The following is a 16,210-nucleotide window of genomic DNA, read 5'->3' as shown; positions in this document are numbered from 1 at the left end:
ACAAAGACTAAAATGTCTCTCCAATTGCAAAGAGACCTGAAAGCAAATTTAGCCTCTACACTTTACCCATTTGCTCTTTCCAATTATTTCTTCACCGCGGCGAAAAATCTAATTAAAATCCAGACAATAACTCGCCGCAACCCCACCGGATCTCCGCGAACCGCACAACTATTTAGCTTCGCCAAACTGATGATCAAACCATCGTGCACACAGCAAATGCGAATCACCGGGATAATCTCGCCGATACGGTTTCCCCTCCTTAACGAATGATCGCACTGAACCGACGATATTATTTCCTCGTAGCATCGCGAATCGGTCGTCACCGGGCAATTCGGTGCGCCGGTGGATTCGACGCAATCCAATAACGCGGGCCAGCCTCGTTTATCCTATTGCAATTACCCTTGCAAATGGCGGTCGGTGTTCGCCCGACGCAGGAGCCCCGCACGAAGTTTCCGCACGGGGTTTCGCGATTATGAAAAAAGGAGCAGTCGGTTGGATGTTATTAGCCGGTGGGATATATTCGGCGTAATAAGCCGGCTTGTTAGTTCTTTCTTATTTGAATTTACGCTCGTCATGGGAACTGGCGTAAAACTACGCGTAAGGGAAGATGGCGTCGCTTCCGGCGGAGAGAAGCAACCACTAATGCAGTCGTCCATGGTGACCGACCAACTTGCATTTCCAGCGAGTCCGTGACTCGTTTCAGAACTATCGTGGTTTCAGGTATTGCAAGTTAGCGGAAGTTATGCGTTCCTGGCCAAACTTATACTCGCAAACTAAGACACGGTGGATCATGAAAATTGATCGAGTCGATGGAGAGACGGTGGGCGTAGCGGTTTCGAGCTCTTCCCGGAATTGAGTGGTAAAACTTGTGGCTCCCGGAAACGCGTAACTCGCGATACTTCTGCTGGACCAAGTACCGATCACGCAGCATGTACGATGTGAATTTCAGATGGATCTCGAGGCAGGAGTAGTTGATTTGTTGCTATGGGGTCTGGGTTGAGTAATCGTCGGGAAGAAGGCGCTGTTTACCGTACCGCTAACCAAGAAAGGAGTAAAACGAATCGTCTATAATCTGCTCCCTTTCCTTGATAGATTTACGCGCTGCACGAAAATCTAAAGTAAATCTACAGTGATATATCGATCGAACGAAGCAGCAATTTTTATCGGTTACGATAGAACAGTGTTTGAAAATGTACTTGCATGCGCTCAATTCGCGAGCTGGAAGGAGAGCATTGGAGCAATTTCCAAGACAACGATCTCGCGATCGGTGTAAATATCGTGGCAGCCTGTTTATTGCTCGCATATTGTTCCTAGCATTTCTTTCCATCGAGGACATCCGCGTAATTTCCACGTTGCTGCGCTATAATGAAGGCCGTATAGATGTAGCATGTCTTTCCATCGACGCGATATATGGGACTGGCGAGCTTGTAATTTCAATCGCAATACGTCCCCTGTCTGCCATTTACTTTTGCAAGCGAATCGTGAATCAAGACGACCACCGATGGAGCACGATTTTCTCGCTAGCTGGTTGCTACGGTTCACCGTTAGTCGACAAGCAGGACAAACTCGAGTGACTATGTAGATATTTCCTTTCAACTTCTTGTGACATATAGAATTATAGCGGACGCGTTTTATGACGAACCGTCGTTTTGACAAATATATCTGAGCAATGAAATATGTATATAGATTCTTATAAATGTTATCCACGACGATTCGTCAGCGTCCACGGTAACCACAGCCTCGAATCTTTCAAGATACAGGCAATCTAACTAATTACCAAGATACATACAATTACAATTACTAATTACAAGATACTTCATACCGTATGTACTTTGGCTAATCGTCCAAAGGTAAGTTGCTCTTTTTTCAAAACGATCTTCGCGATCTTTATATCGCTACGTTTACAGTGGATGCTGACGAATTGTCGTTCAAACGTTCAAACACCGAAACGCATACATTCGTAAAAATCTATACATATTTAGTTGCTTTGACGTATTCAATTCGTTGAAGGACGCATCCAGTGTAATCATAGTTGAACCTTAATCTATTCTTTAACCAACAGCCATAATCGTCGTGCTGCTGACAGATACCAGTTTCATCCTCACGTTCTCGTGTTCACAGAAACGAGTCCTGACGGTCACGAAAACCAAAGAGTGTTCCCGACAATCTCGTGGGTCGCGGAGGAACAAACGAGGATACGTGTTTGCTGATCCGAGCCACTCGAGCGTGACTGAAGCGCGGGGACATTGTGCGATTGTCGCGTTACAAAGACCAGACGAGAGCTTAAGGCTGCCTTAGAAACGAATCTAGCTTTGCCGGCATAAACAGTTGTGACAGATGCCAGGTTATGTAAACAGGCCCGACCGATTCTCATGCATTGTGTCACCATGATCGGTCGGGGGGGACCGGCGTGTCGTTGCTCGACCGTTTTTAACCGGGCCACAATGCCGGGATTTGCGAAATACGCGTTCAGGCCGAGCCTAGACCCGCTCCTCGATCGCTCGACCGAATCAAGTTCGATCTGTTCCTTGGCTTTTCCACTTGGTCGATCGCCGAACGTGACACGGTCATTCGTGTTACAACGTTTAACCGCGTTTCTTTGATGTCACATATCAGTTTCTACAATCTCTCGAACATCTTAAAGAGATCCTTTGAGACTTGAGATGGAGGAAGCTTTTGAAAGGTCTTGAATTTGGTTGAGAAAAGGGATCCGGTACGTGTTGAAATAAATAAACGTTACAGAGGCGAAACATGACATGGAGATAGAGCTTCCTTGATTTTCTGATCTTAACATCGCCCTATGATGAAGCAGGGGAATTTTAATACGACGCGATCCACAAGTTTGTCAAAGTTTGATGCATGTGCCAAGGGTGTGATTATTAAGGCAAATAATATTTAAATATGTAATAGTTCTCAGTTTAGTGCGGTATATATTTGTGCAACTATAGGCTACTTCTAAGATTATGCGGATTACAAGAAGAATACAACGCGCAGAATTGGAGGACGTAAAATTCGAAGAACTCGCAATCCTCTACTTAAACGTTATTTCGCAACACGGAAGTGGAGACTTCTCCGTTGCACGCGGAAGAAGTAGTAATTCGAGCGCGATGTACTGCAGCAAGCAAAAAATTAATGGCACCAGCCGAGGGTGAGCGAAATGACGAGTTCGTGAGACTGATTTCAATTTGAAGGCAGCGGCAGTGCAATCGAATCCGTGGCATATGTTGCGCGTCGTTTACCTCCCAATTTCGCTGAATCACGCTCGATTATGGACATCTCAATGTTTCATATCTTGCGGTCGCCGGTTTCGCTGCAACGGACATCGAAAAAGAGAGAAGAAGGGACCGGTGATCGCAGAAAATTAGAGTGGCTTTCGAACAGGTTCTCCTTCGAGCTCGAATTTCGACAATGTTCCATCCGAAGCTCCAGGCTACCGAACGACCGGCCACCTGGCTTTCTGTTTCGCAAACCGTTGACCATGTTTGCGCATTATTCGTCGCCGTAAACATTCGTATCTGTAGACTTCCATTTATTCACCACATCGAATCGGCCAAGAAAGTTAGTGATTAACGAATCTTGTTGAACTGCAATCGTGATACGATCGCAAACCGAAGGTTGACTTCTTTCGACGAATTTTAAGACGAGGGAGATAACGCGGTTTTTCTTCGATTATAAAAAGCAAACACAGAAAGATATCATTCGCAAAATTCTCAAAATTTGTAGCAGGTGTCGATTAAAAAAGTACCAAAGATTGTAGCTGTCGATCGTACGATAACCACGCACTTTCTCCTACAACATCAAACAATTGGAGGGAGTATACGCGTGAAACTCGATCACCGATGCATCTCCACTTTAACTACCAAAGAAGCTACCAACATTGTTCGCGTTGACTCGTAACATCCTCCATACATCACCCAGGCTCTTTTCTACTGCCGCACAACCCAGTTACCCAACAAACACGATAAGAAATCAAGAACGAAGCCGGGGGCCGGAAGAATCCCCACGACCACACCTTGACTGCCTCTGAATGGCTTGGGGCCAGGCGTCCCGCGGTGATGTAACGAGGCACACGAGGCTGGCCCTGAAAATTAGCGTGATTTTCATGCTGCATCTCGTCGCGATACGCGAACGGACGTTCCAATTTGTTCGAGGCGAAGGGACTCGGGTCGGCAGCTGGACTCGCTACGAGCGGTGTAAGCGAGCGATAACGCCTCGCGTGGTTTCCCGTGAAGACGATTTACCACGTGGCGTTGGTGGATCGCGCTCGGAATCAAACGTTTCTTCCTCAAGAGGCTCGCGGGAGGCCATTCCGGGAACCGCGAGAGTCGCGATGCTATCGGTCCACCTACGTGGCCCACGGCCCACCGACACCTGCGAGAATTCGCACGGTAGGGATGGCTCCCGTATGTGTAATGTACATCGGGACCTGCTGCATATATGTATGTATGCATTACAGTTGCATACATGCATAAGTGATCGCGAATAAGGATCGCTCTAGCGATGGGAACGAGGCGTCTTTTACGGATTCGACTGTGGCAAAAACGGCGTCTTGTCCGTTTTTGCCACAGTTCTTCGAACTATATTCTCGATTTTCATATCTTTTCTTGCTGGACCTAAAGTACGCGATATTTTCTCGTTCTTATTACGTAAGTTTGATTATTCCGTGCAAAGCGCAAAATTATATTGCCGGACGTTGAAGCTTGTATGACCGAAATAATTCTAGCTTGTTATGCTTATGAAGGAGTTGTTTATACTGGCCCGTATTTTTGGAACAGAGAAGAGTAAACCATGCGTTTCGTTTGTTACGTTCGCGTTTATTTTCTAGAAACGTAGAAATGTGTAAATTTTGCGGCTTGCAAGAATTCCACGTATACGCGGAAGCGGAAAGTTTATCGAATTCCGTGGTGGTGCATGTCAAAGGACTGGGATTCCAGGGGAGCATTCGCGAGGAAGCAGCGTCCAGCCCTCCGTGTCTTTAGAATCAGCTTCTCGATACAGGTCGGTGGATCTTCGATGCGTTCATTGTATAGACAACAATGAGGCCGGGATCACGACGAGCACGCTAGAGTGACGATGTTAATTAAAATTTCAGAATGTTTTCGAGCGCGGAAGCGGCTCGAGATTCATAACACGCCAGCGAAGCCGGTGGATGCGACGACTCTTCCTGGCGACAAAGGATCTTCACGGGCCGTGCTCTCTTCTCTCCTTCAACGAAAACGTATTTTCATTCGGAGACGATCCAGCTTCCCGCTCCTTGTTTCAGACGCACGCCATTGTCGTTAATCGTCGTTATTGCTTCCCGTGGTTGAAGTTGTTAAACGTTTTCGTTGAGAAGATTGGTGGCAGAAGAAGAATAGGAAGAATATCGTCGCCAATTATGGGCAAAAAACACGTAGCCCTTTCGAAAAGGGATCATCGAGACGATCGGGGATTGTCCGCGTTCACGGCCCTTTATCGACGTTCCCATTCTATCGTCTTTCAGCCCTTTAAAGGCGGTGACTTGCCACTCTCACCGCTACGGAAGACCTCGGTTCGTCGACAGGGCTGTACTTTATGGGGGAACGAGCAATCTGTCTTCATATTTACCAATTTCCTTCTTTTCCATCGTTCTATCGACTCTGCTGGTTATCGTGGAAGGTTATTCGCGGTGTCTTTAGGCGAAAGACGCCGTACCCAATGACTTTGCGAACTTTGTAATTTAGGTTCACCACTTCGAGACACTTTCAGCAACCTCGGATCATCGCGACTTCTTCAAAGAAGAAGGGGAATTCTCGATATCGGCGAATATTCGAGAAATTGCTTGCGTTCGAACAAAAGTTCCTCCGAGGTCGTGCCACTCTACGGTTTCGTGAATAGAGAATTCAATTCAATATATGATAGAAATTCTTTGATAAGAATTACATCCTGAAATTTCGTCAGCATATTGAAACTTCAATCGTCGAACAAGCTAACCAATATTGACGAAGATTTCCCAAAGTCTCGATTCGTTCGAAAATAATAACTCGGATATTGAGTGATATTTTTCCAGTAGCTGAACACCCACGGAACCATGTGTACGAAACAACTCGACTACCGGAGACAGTCTTGTCAGAATACGTTAGCCTCGAATACGTTAACCAACCAAAATCTTTAATTTCGTTTACTATGCGACGAGTAAGATAGAATATGTGAATTTTTGCTTACGAAGCAGCGAAGAAGGGCTCCTCGGAAGTTATGTACGGGTCTGTCGGACGCACCTTAACGCCCTCACCGGTTCGGCACCTCGAGCACAGCAGGTAGTCGATCCATCGTGGAAGATCGTAGCGAGAGATTTCGAGGCGAAAGAGGGAGGACTGGCCTGGTTCTCGCGTCGCAACGTAACGCCGAAAAGAGCGTGCATAATACGGGTTCGGCATTGTCCTCCTCGAATGGAAAGGCAGAGAGAGAAACGAGAGGAGGGAGTTAATCGTATTGAAAATTCGCGCCCCGTGTCCGACTCCTCCCCGACCGGTCACGCAGTGACGAATCCTGACCGTAAAATCGCGGAATCGCTCACGAATTTACCGTACCAAGGATCGTTCCTTCCTGCTTTTCACGGAAAACCCGACCGTGACGCATTTTTCTAGTCGCTTCTGCTAGTACCGATGCACGGTTTTGTTCATTTCCCAGCTGCAACGTCGTTTTCCCCCTTCACGCTCGTTTTATCCGATTCACGTCGGCAGATGCCGAATTTCTAAATCGTAAATCGTCGACGAGATCAAAGTGCGACCAACAGACGCGATTGTAGACGGATATTCGTCTTTGGTATTGTAATTCGATGTGTATTGTGGAGGTGTTGGATCGATTGGAAATGACGAGCTTTGCAAGGAATTTGTTTCTTTATGGATGTATCGATGTTCTTTGTAGGATTTGTGCATGTCAGAAAGTTTCATCTCTGACACAAATATCATCGTCCATTAATATGATAGATAAGCAGAGGAGACCTATCATCATCGTCAACTCCGTAGGACTAAAGCAACGGGGACGATCGGACGAGGATTCGCGCGAATCGATCGATCAGATCCTTGCGATTTTTCCTTGTCGCGTTTAAGGACGAGCAGCCAGTCTACGAAGACTTCGGGAAATGTAGCGAGAATACGTGACCGGGCCACATCGAGAACTGGAAGAAATGGCGGCGCTCCTTCGCGAGATTGCCACTGGTTAAATTTCGAATTCGGCTACCGAACTCGCTACGTGGTTATCGCCGCTTCCAGCTGGTTGGATCGCGCCGCGGCTAGTCCACCCACGCCGTCTATTTAACAGTACCTACGCTTCACGTCCACCTTCTCCGGCGAATCGGGATAAAGGATTCTCGCCGAATTCAACGGATGGAGCTTAACGATACTCGATGCTTTACAGCGGATATCCAACCTACAACTTTCAATGGTTTTCGTTTAACTAGCCGCCTGTCGATATTTGCTCCGCACGCATCAGCTTCACATTTTCCACAGTTCTGCTGCTTTCGTAAATCTATAGCCACGTGATTTCTCATTTTATCCAGCTTCGGTGGATTCTTGATTGATTTAAAAGCAAATCTCCGAATTAATCTTTTATGATTTATTAATTACATGACAAACTGGAACTTTATTATATTTCAGTACATTCTTTCGTTTTCACGTATAAGATATAATATATCATTATTTTACGTTGTGATTTAATTCGATAGAAACGTACCAAGATACGTTTCTTCCTTCATACACAAGTAAAAAGCTTTCAACGTTAGGTACTTTCTGAACAATTTATTGATAAAGCAATTTATCGATAATTAAGTCAATCCGCGATCGCATTGTTGAAAAAGTGCTATCAAAAAAATGCAATGATAGCGAGCATCACGGGAAATACACGAAGTACATCGTCATCGATGCAAGTCCTTCAGACATGACGCGTATCAATCACAAACCATCACCGAAAAAAGCTTGGAGCGATGCTTTTCCACAAGACTCTCTCACGCGATCGTTTCCATTTGTTTTCCCCCAGCGTTTCGTTGGGATAGAAACGGAAATTCCTGCGTTCCGTCGACGAGGCACGCGTTTAAACGTGCGCCAATTGTACCGAACAATAAGTTGCATTTTCCAGTGCGCCGCGGGACCGCGATTCGGTGTTTGCCTTCCGCGGTACACGAGTTACACAGCGTTTCGCCATTTTCCCTCCATTGTGGCCAGCAAACTTTTCCACCAGCGAACAAATAACCGCCGCCGGTTTTTAATAACCGATTGTTCGAGTTGTCGGAACAAAAGCTCGCTCTGAGTGTTAATTGGGCGGCGATATCGTAGTAAAAGACTAAAACGTTATGCTATCGTACATTTTTAAATTCTTATTTTTTTGCGACAGTTAACATCGAAAGTCGAAGGTAGAAACTTGTGATTTCAATTTTCGTAGAATCGTGACCTCGAATCTACTTTCGATAGAAAACGAAGAATCACGGAAGAGTCGAATGCCGTTATCTCGATTCGAAGGTCAAGAGTAAAAGTTTTCGCCGAGATGTCCGATTTCAAGTTTCTTAAGGTCGCGGGCTCGGGTCCTATCGACGAACAAGATGAATAATCGATGAAAAAATCGGAAATTGTAACCTTGGAATCACAAAGATAAAATGAATCGTCGCCAATATTCTGGCCTAGAACTGTAGCAGATCGCGAGCCAGACTTCGGTATTGATAAATGGCGAAGGAAAATACACGAGTCCTATTGGAGCCGTCCATCTTCGACCGATTCAAGGGAGGATAACCCAACGCAGGCGTAATTCGACAATTTAGCGGACGAGTACGGCTGTGTCTCACGACCGATGTTAATCAAACGCAGGTGGCAAATGGCATCGATCGCGGAAGGCCGATTCCCATGCTAAGGAAATTATTCCCTTGTATGGCAAATTCCATTAAGCGTCCCTTCGATTAGGCGCACGACGGATGGATCGATCAGCGCAAATATGCCGCGTAAACAAGCCACGGATTTGCTCCCAGGGAATCTCCAGAATCCCTTTGCGATGGACACAACCGGTTCGGCGAACTGACCGACCGACAGGATCGAATTTCTGCGTACAGTCGATTCGATCCACAAGGCGGCTCTCCCATCTCGATTCGTTAGCTCTGCGGCTTTTCATTAACGTCGACAAGTCCTCTGCTGACTGTTTGCGGCTACCCCGTTCTGTTCGTCACTCCTCTGCCTTATTATCCGACGTACGAACGTTAATACGAAGATATTCCGCGATCTTCGTCGTGCTTGGCGGTTCTCTGACCGGAAGTATCTTCTTGAACGCGGTTCGTCTTCAAAAGCAATTCGATCGTTCTTATACAGTTTACCTTTTCGTCCATTCGTCATCTACCCTCGAATTCCAGGAAGAATGCTACGGGAATTCGTAGGAGCGAGGACGTCATCGTACCAAGAAGACGACAACGTTCACTACGTGACACGGTTCGTGACCAAAAGCTTTCGAGGTTCTCGTGTGTACACTTGATACCGCCAATCATGCTGATTGTCCTGATTGTATCCCTGAGCCGTTTGCTCGGCGTGGCCTACGCGCAATAATTATATTAGCTTTGATGGTAGGGACTTCGGCCCATCCCACATATCCTCCCAGGCTTGGTCGCGGTCCATCGGCCCTGACTGACTCATTAGCGATACTCCAGTCAAACAGAAGGGACGTAGATTGGCAGAATCAGGCCCCCAAATTTGCCGGGGGCCGGCAACAATCTGCGGTTACCTACGAAGGGACCTACGAGGATCAAAGACGTACCCCGTTTGTTCCTTTATAATGGCTCGTTTCGTATTCCAACGAGAATTTCTGCTACGCTTTTTGCAGATAGTAGCCACCATGTCATCCGCCAGAGTTCGGAACTTTTGCGGCTAATTTCAACAACGCGCTGTATTTTTTGACCAACTGGTACAGTATCTCTTTCTATCGCAACGCAAGATGGCAATTTTCTTCCTTTCTGTGTTTCTCTGTACATTGCAAGGAGACGCTGAAGCGTGTCCATTCAAATTCTTGGGTGGCCATGGACCTCGCGACCTTTCGCGCTCGTAGAATTTCCGTTGTCCTAGGCTAAACACTCTTCGTTCTCGTGTCAATTACTCCGATGCAAAAGTTTTCGAAAAAATTCCTTCATTCCCACGATATCTCTTAACGCAAAGATCGTTCCAGCAGCTGACCAATCAGGAAGCATTCCCCGCTAATCACTCGTTCAACTTGCTCCTATTCATAGAGGCGCGCATCTAACGAAGAATTCCTCGCGTTATCTCTAACACGCGTACACACGGTGTCCATAAACCAACGGCGTCCGCGACAAGCTTTAAGCTTAACTCGCTTGTTCTCCCTTGTATCGGACGTATAGGTGCGTTCCCTGGAGGATCGCCGACGAGGCCGTGTCCTTAGATAAATGATAGGACACAGAGGCGATGGCGTGCGCGTCCATAAGTCCTCCCCTTAACAGGAGAAGCTACTCGCGGGGCCGGATCGGCAACGGACGCGTCGATATGCGCCGTTTACAGGTGGACAATGCCGAATAATCAGCGAGCGTAATGGAGTGCGGCCAGCAGAACAAGAGGGGGAGGGATCGAGGTGAAAGGCCGATAGCGAGACTGTACACTGTACATTGTACACGCCGAACCTGTACAACCGGCCAATACACTGGCGTGCACACGCGTGAGGACCCGTTAGACGCGCACGGCATGTTATTACAACACGCAGCTCCTCTATCGTATCTCCAGTTCGCACGGCTCTTAGTCTCTAATCGCTGCTCTCGCATCTGCACCTCCGAGCCAGGAAGTGCGTCCATCTGGGACGCACCGTCTTCTCCCCTGCCATTACGTCCTCTCGCTTCGACTCTGTACCTCAATCGCATCCCTTAGATCCGAATTTTCGATCGTTATTGTCAGAGCAAGATGGCTACCGGCTATGATTGACCGATTAAATTCGACCGTTCGAATCGTGAACGTGTTGCAAAAATGTTACAAGTTTCGATTTTTCGGGTAATATAATATAAGACTTTTGAACGGAAGTAATCGTAACGTCAGGTTTCACATTATTTGCCATGATCATCGACGATATCACGAACCGTATTTATAGAAAGCAACAACCTTCAATCCGATCTGTTTCAGCTGCCTCTTCGTCGTTCCTCATTAACTGCTTTCCCATTCATTAGCCGCATAATAAATAGCTAAATAGGTGCTCGATATCTCGACGTCAATCGCGCAAAACTGTCCTCGATCAAGCCACTCGACGTTACCACGATATCTTTTTTAATTGGATTAATGAAATCCGAACGATTGGATCGGTACATGAAGCTTTTGTAAACCACTCCGCACGAAATAAGTCATAAATAAAACATTCGGACCCATTGAAATAATAACGACGATGGCAAACGTGAAATTAAAGATACTTTTAATAAGTTGCGCCGATTCACGACCTGGAGCGATCGAGCGAATCTTGGTTCCTCCTCGGCGTCTACACGCGATGCAGGAGTCTCTCCCTGCTGGGTGGGAAAGAATTACATTGGAATTCGACGATCGCCACCACGGCGCGGTCCGTTTTGTCCCACTCCGTGGCCACCACTTAATTTCCTCCTCCTTTCGCCCCTTCTTTTTTCTGCCGCCATTCTGGCCAGGCTACTTTTTCACCTCGAGACGGGGATCCTCTACGACCGTCCGCTGTCGCATTGTCCTTCGCTCGAGGAAACTTTAATTGGCCCAACGACAGATCGATTTGCCGGCATCGCTAACGAAATCGTTACTCCCACCGATTTCTATCGCGACAGTCGATCGATACGTCCTCCTTCTTCGCGGATACCTTCCGTTGGTTTTATTGGAACGCCACTGAAAACAATGGAGAGGACGTCTTTACCGCGATCGTGAAAAATTGCTGGTGCTAATTTGTTGGTGCAAATTGTTGCTGGAGAATAGTAATGAAGCGAGGATGAGAACGGTAGGTACAAAGTGTCCCCTTGTTTGAAAAAAATGGGATGACTGTTTAATAGAGAGGAGAGAATTTTAAACGAGCTGTTCTTCGGTCGATTTACTCGCGAAGACAAGGCGACAGACGTGAAGTATTAACAGGAGACGAGTTATCGGAAATCTTTGATACGATACAGAAAAGTCCCGATAAATCAATGGGTAGATTGGCACAAAAGACAGGCGTTCCCGCTTTTACAGCCGACGGTGCAGCCCGGATAAAGCTTTAATACAGTAAACTGAATTAAATTCCCTCTCAGATTTATTTATTCCTTCTAGCTTCCTTCGAGACTTTTCTAACGATGATTGATCAACAGGGAAACACGTCGTAAAAGAATCCCGATGCATCGATTCAGCGATGAAAGAAATACCTAGCAATTTAATCATGACGATCGTTTCATTTCAGTGCCAATGGAGAGTTTCAAAATATTTAATATAACACGTGCAATATGCACGCAAAACCTTTTCAAGTGGAAGTGTTGAAAGGAACCGATCGGATCTTACTTTTCTTATAGGATAAAGTACTCGTATTCGATGAACTTTGTAAGAGAAAAATTTCACAGGATGTTTCTATCCTAACAGAACCAGCTGCAGAAGATACATTTCTTAAAACACATTTACTTTGAACGATCTTCGTTTCTGCTTACCAAGCGAGCTATCCGTGTTGGAACTTAAAGTTCAAATCTCAGGCTTGCCGATTCGTAAATTACGACGCACTCAAGTATGCTCGTATCTGGAATATTTTCCCATAACGTTGTTATTCCAATTCCATGTATTTCCACGTAGCTGGCATTCTTCGGCGAAATTCCAACGGTATTCGAGAAGCGGCGAGCTTGTTCTTTTTAATGTCGCGACTGTCGCTAGCATCGAAGGGTAGGACGACATCTTCCGCGGCCGGTTGCCGAGCGTTCGCGGCACGTCGCGCACATCGATAACGCGCGATCGCCAATATGAATTCCAGGATGATCGCGTCGCAGAAATTGCTGCTTCGTTCTCGGTGTATCCGTAAGCACGGAGACCACAGGTGGATACGATTCGGGGCGGGTTAAAGGCGGCGTGAATGGCTCGTTTGAGATTACTTCGCGTTAATTCGCTGTACGGAATGCTCCATCCCGTACGTGTTCCGATAATAAAATCGATCGCGACCTATTACCCGGCTACGAGTTTACGAAGCTGTGACGTGTATCGAACGTGGCTGATTCCAGCTCAGAGCTTAAGTGGATCAACGGTCAATTACGAAACATCCAGGCTTTGGAACCTTATAACGAACGAGTGTGAAAGATCTCGAGGAATTAGTATGGAAATCTTCTAAAGATTCATCGGTTATTTGAACGCCAATAAATAACATTTAATTACCTCGAAAGACATTTTAAGATCAATGAATTTATCACGAAGCGGATTACACGCTTAAGCGAATGAGAATGCTTGCGCGATCAACTGTAGTTACATTTATGGGTACAAGTGGAATCTCGGAGATACGCCTACCTGAATAAGAATTTTCTGACCATCGTAAGATATTCATTGAAACGGAGTGAGTTTTACTCGAAACATTTCTTGGAATAACGAATAGTCGGTGCGACAGATGCGTGTAAAGCTTCAAGCAGATCACCGTGTATATTGGAAAAGTCACGTTCTACAGATTGTTGTAATATGAAACAGGTGCGTTCTAAGGATTATCGTATACCGTTGTATAATATACCGTTGTATACTATTCGTAAATATCGTATCGTATAACGTTACGCACGAGTGGAAGGTAAATCGGATTCACAAAAGATGCATAATCAAAGACTTAGGAATACACGCGGAGCGTAGAGAAAAAATTCGCCTGGAACGTTTTCCGCGCGAATCGACGTTACAGCAATTAGAAACGCTCAGGTAGATATCGGTTTCCGGGCCGTTTCTCGTTAGCAGTAAACAGGCAGGGTCGCGAGTCTAGGAGGAGGATCCATCAAACTCGGCCCTCGTCGAGACTCGTTCCCGCGTCCTCCTTTAATTAAGCGAATTAATTAAACGGAAAGCGGACCATAGTTTCGAAGGAGGCGGCAGCTCGCGAGGCTTCCTCGTTAGAATTTCGAAAGAGAGCCGTCCTGTAAAGGAACAGCCAACGGCATCGGAAGAGTAAATTCGAAACGTTGGGCGCTTTGTATTCTCTGGAATGAACGCGGCAGAGGCACGGCGGAGGGGGCCACCGGGAGGAAGAAAAAATTTGCGATAAATAGGAGAAAGGCGAGGGAAATAGAGGGAACGAGACGATGGTCGTTCGAACGAAAACCGCAACAGGGCTCGTTTGAACGGCGCCCCATTAACGAGGGAACGAAGAGCGCGCTCCGCGAAGTCATCAGGAAACTCGTCCCGCGCGTGCCCTTTTAATTACCGCGTTCCGTTTCCGAGAAGCAGAAGCACGGCACGCGCATTTGCATTCACCGGAAGAACTGTTTAGAAGTTACTCCGGCACATTGCACGGAAAATTCCACCACGGTTATTTAATGAATAAAATGAGAAACACGAGGGGGGCAGGGGGAGGTAACCCGCGAGCGAAGTCGCGGAACCATTCGCGTCTTACAACGTTCAGACACCGTGGAGACGACCGGACGATGGAACAGAGGAGAACATAAGAAGAAAATGCTACGAAAATACCGGAGGAATCTGTTCAGTTTCACAGACTAAGACGCGAGATTGCATTTTAATAGAAGTATTACCTAGAGCTGCTTGAGCGTCGTCGTTCACCTGTTCGCCCGGCTGGTAGCCGAACTTCTTCTCTAGTTGCTCTAGACGGAGCTTTGCGTTTTGTGGTTTCGTAGATCCCTAATAGAGCCAAGAGCGACCAAGTCGAGCGTAGATTGGCACACCGGCGATCATTGAAACGCGGTAACGTGCCGCGCTCCTCATTTAAAAACCGAGAAGAGAAGCTAGCAAGCAGCGCTGTAATCGGTGCAGGAGATTTTGATTTTATACCACCGGTTTTAACAATATCGTTGAACCGAAGCTTTCGTTACTCGTATTGAAAGCTTGGAGTCTATCTATCCTGCACGAATCCGAAACGGTGACGATTTGGAAAAAGGAAGAGAATCCTTTCGCAGTTGTTTTTAACGTTGGCGGAGTTGATGCGAGATATGAATTTTTATTCGTTTATTTCGCTTTACGTAACCATTCGCGAAATGTATGCAAACTTTGCATCCAGTCGCAGAACGTAATTAGAACGGGACGTGGTGGAGACTTACCTACGAAGATCTCCTGGAGGGTCACCAAGTCCCGAGCATTAGCGTGCCGCGCAGATTCGACAATTAGAGATACTTTTCCGCAGCATCGTAATTACGTTTGTTGCTGTGCTCGTTGGCCACCGTTCAAAACTGTATTCACCACTGAAAACTAGGTCCCAGTTAACCGTCCAAGCAGCTCAACGTCATCGTAGCAGCAAAAAAAGAAACTCGTTTTCACTATCGCACAACGCTTCGTTTAATCACATATTCGTCGAATTCTTCGATCATGAGACTCGGAGAAATAACCAAGTACGGAGGAACGAGCGTGGCTAGAGCTAGAGAGGACATTCGTTGATCCCCGACGATGATTAACTTGCACGAACTTGAAAAAGTTAACGAATCGCTGACTAGTGGGTTCGCGGAAAGAAATTCCTGTGTACTTAAGCGGCAACAATTCGGGCGGCCAGCAACTAATTCATGGGATTCGAAAGTTTATTTCGTGGTCGACTTAATTTCTGGCCGTTGCCTGCTAATTGCCAGGCCAACTTTTCCACCCGACCCGGGGGTGTCGCTGATCTCCCTCGTTTCCGCTCCACTGTTCCGCTTCCCGATTCGTTGCCGGACACGCGAGACTCGCGCACGCTTTCACGGGAAAACTTGGACGCGTGACTGCACGTAATCCCTCGAGTTTTTGGAAAACGCCTGACCAACCCTTTCCTCCGTTTCGAGGAACTCGAAGGTGATCACGCGATCACGCGTGATTTACTTTGCAACCTCGGTCACTACCCCTTATATCGGTGCATGAATCCCGAAACCTTGTTTCGTTCGTGGATTGATCGTCCGAAGAATGCTTTCAGGCGATTTCTTTGCCTTCTTCTTACTGTTTTGTTAGGAATCATCGAAAAACCATGCTGGACAGGATCAGCTCTTAACGCATCCTCTAAACGATCGTCTCTTTTATATCCTGTTTCCGTTCTCTTCCCACGCATTCTCTGGCGATAATCTTCGCTCGATACCAGAAACGTCCGCTCGAACTCGAAACTCGGAAACTTT

Source organism: Bombus vosnesenskii, unplaced genomic scaffold, assembly GCF_011952255.1.
Source record: "Bombus vosnesenskii isolate JDL3184/JDL3185 unplaced genomic scaffold, Bvos_JDL3184-5_v1.1 scf7180000013270, whole genome shotgun sequence".
Classification (NCBI taxonomy): domain Eukaryota; kingdom Metazoa; phylum Arthropoda; class Insecta; order Hymenoptera; family Apidae; genus Bombus; species Bombus vosnesenskii.
The sequence above is the reverse complement of the archived record's forward strand: the minus strand, read 5'-3'. Positions refer to the sequence as shown.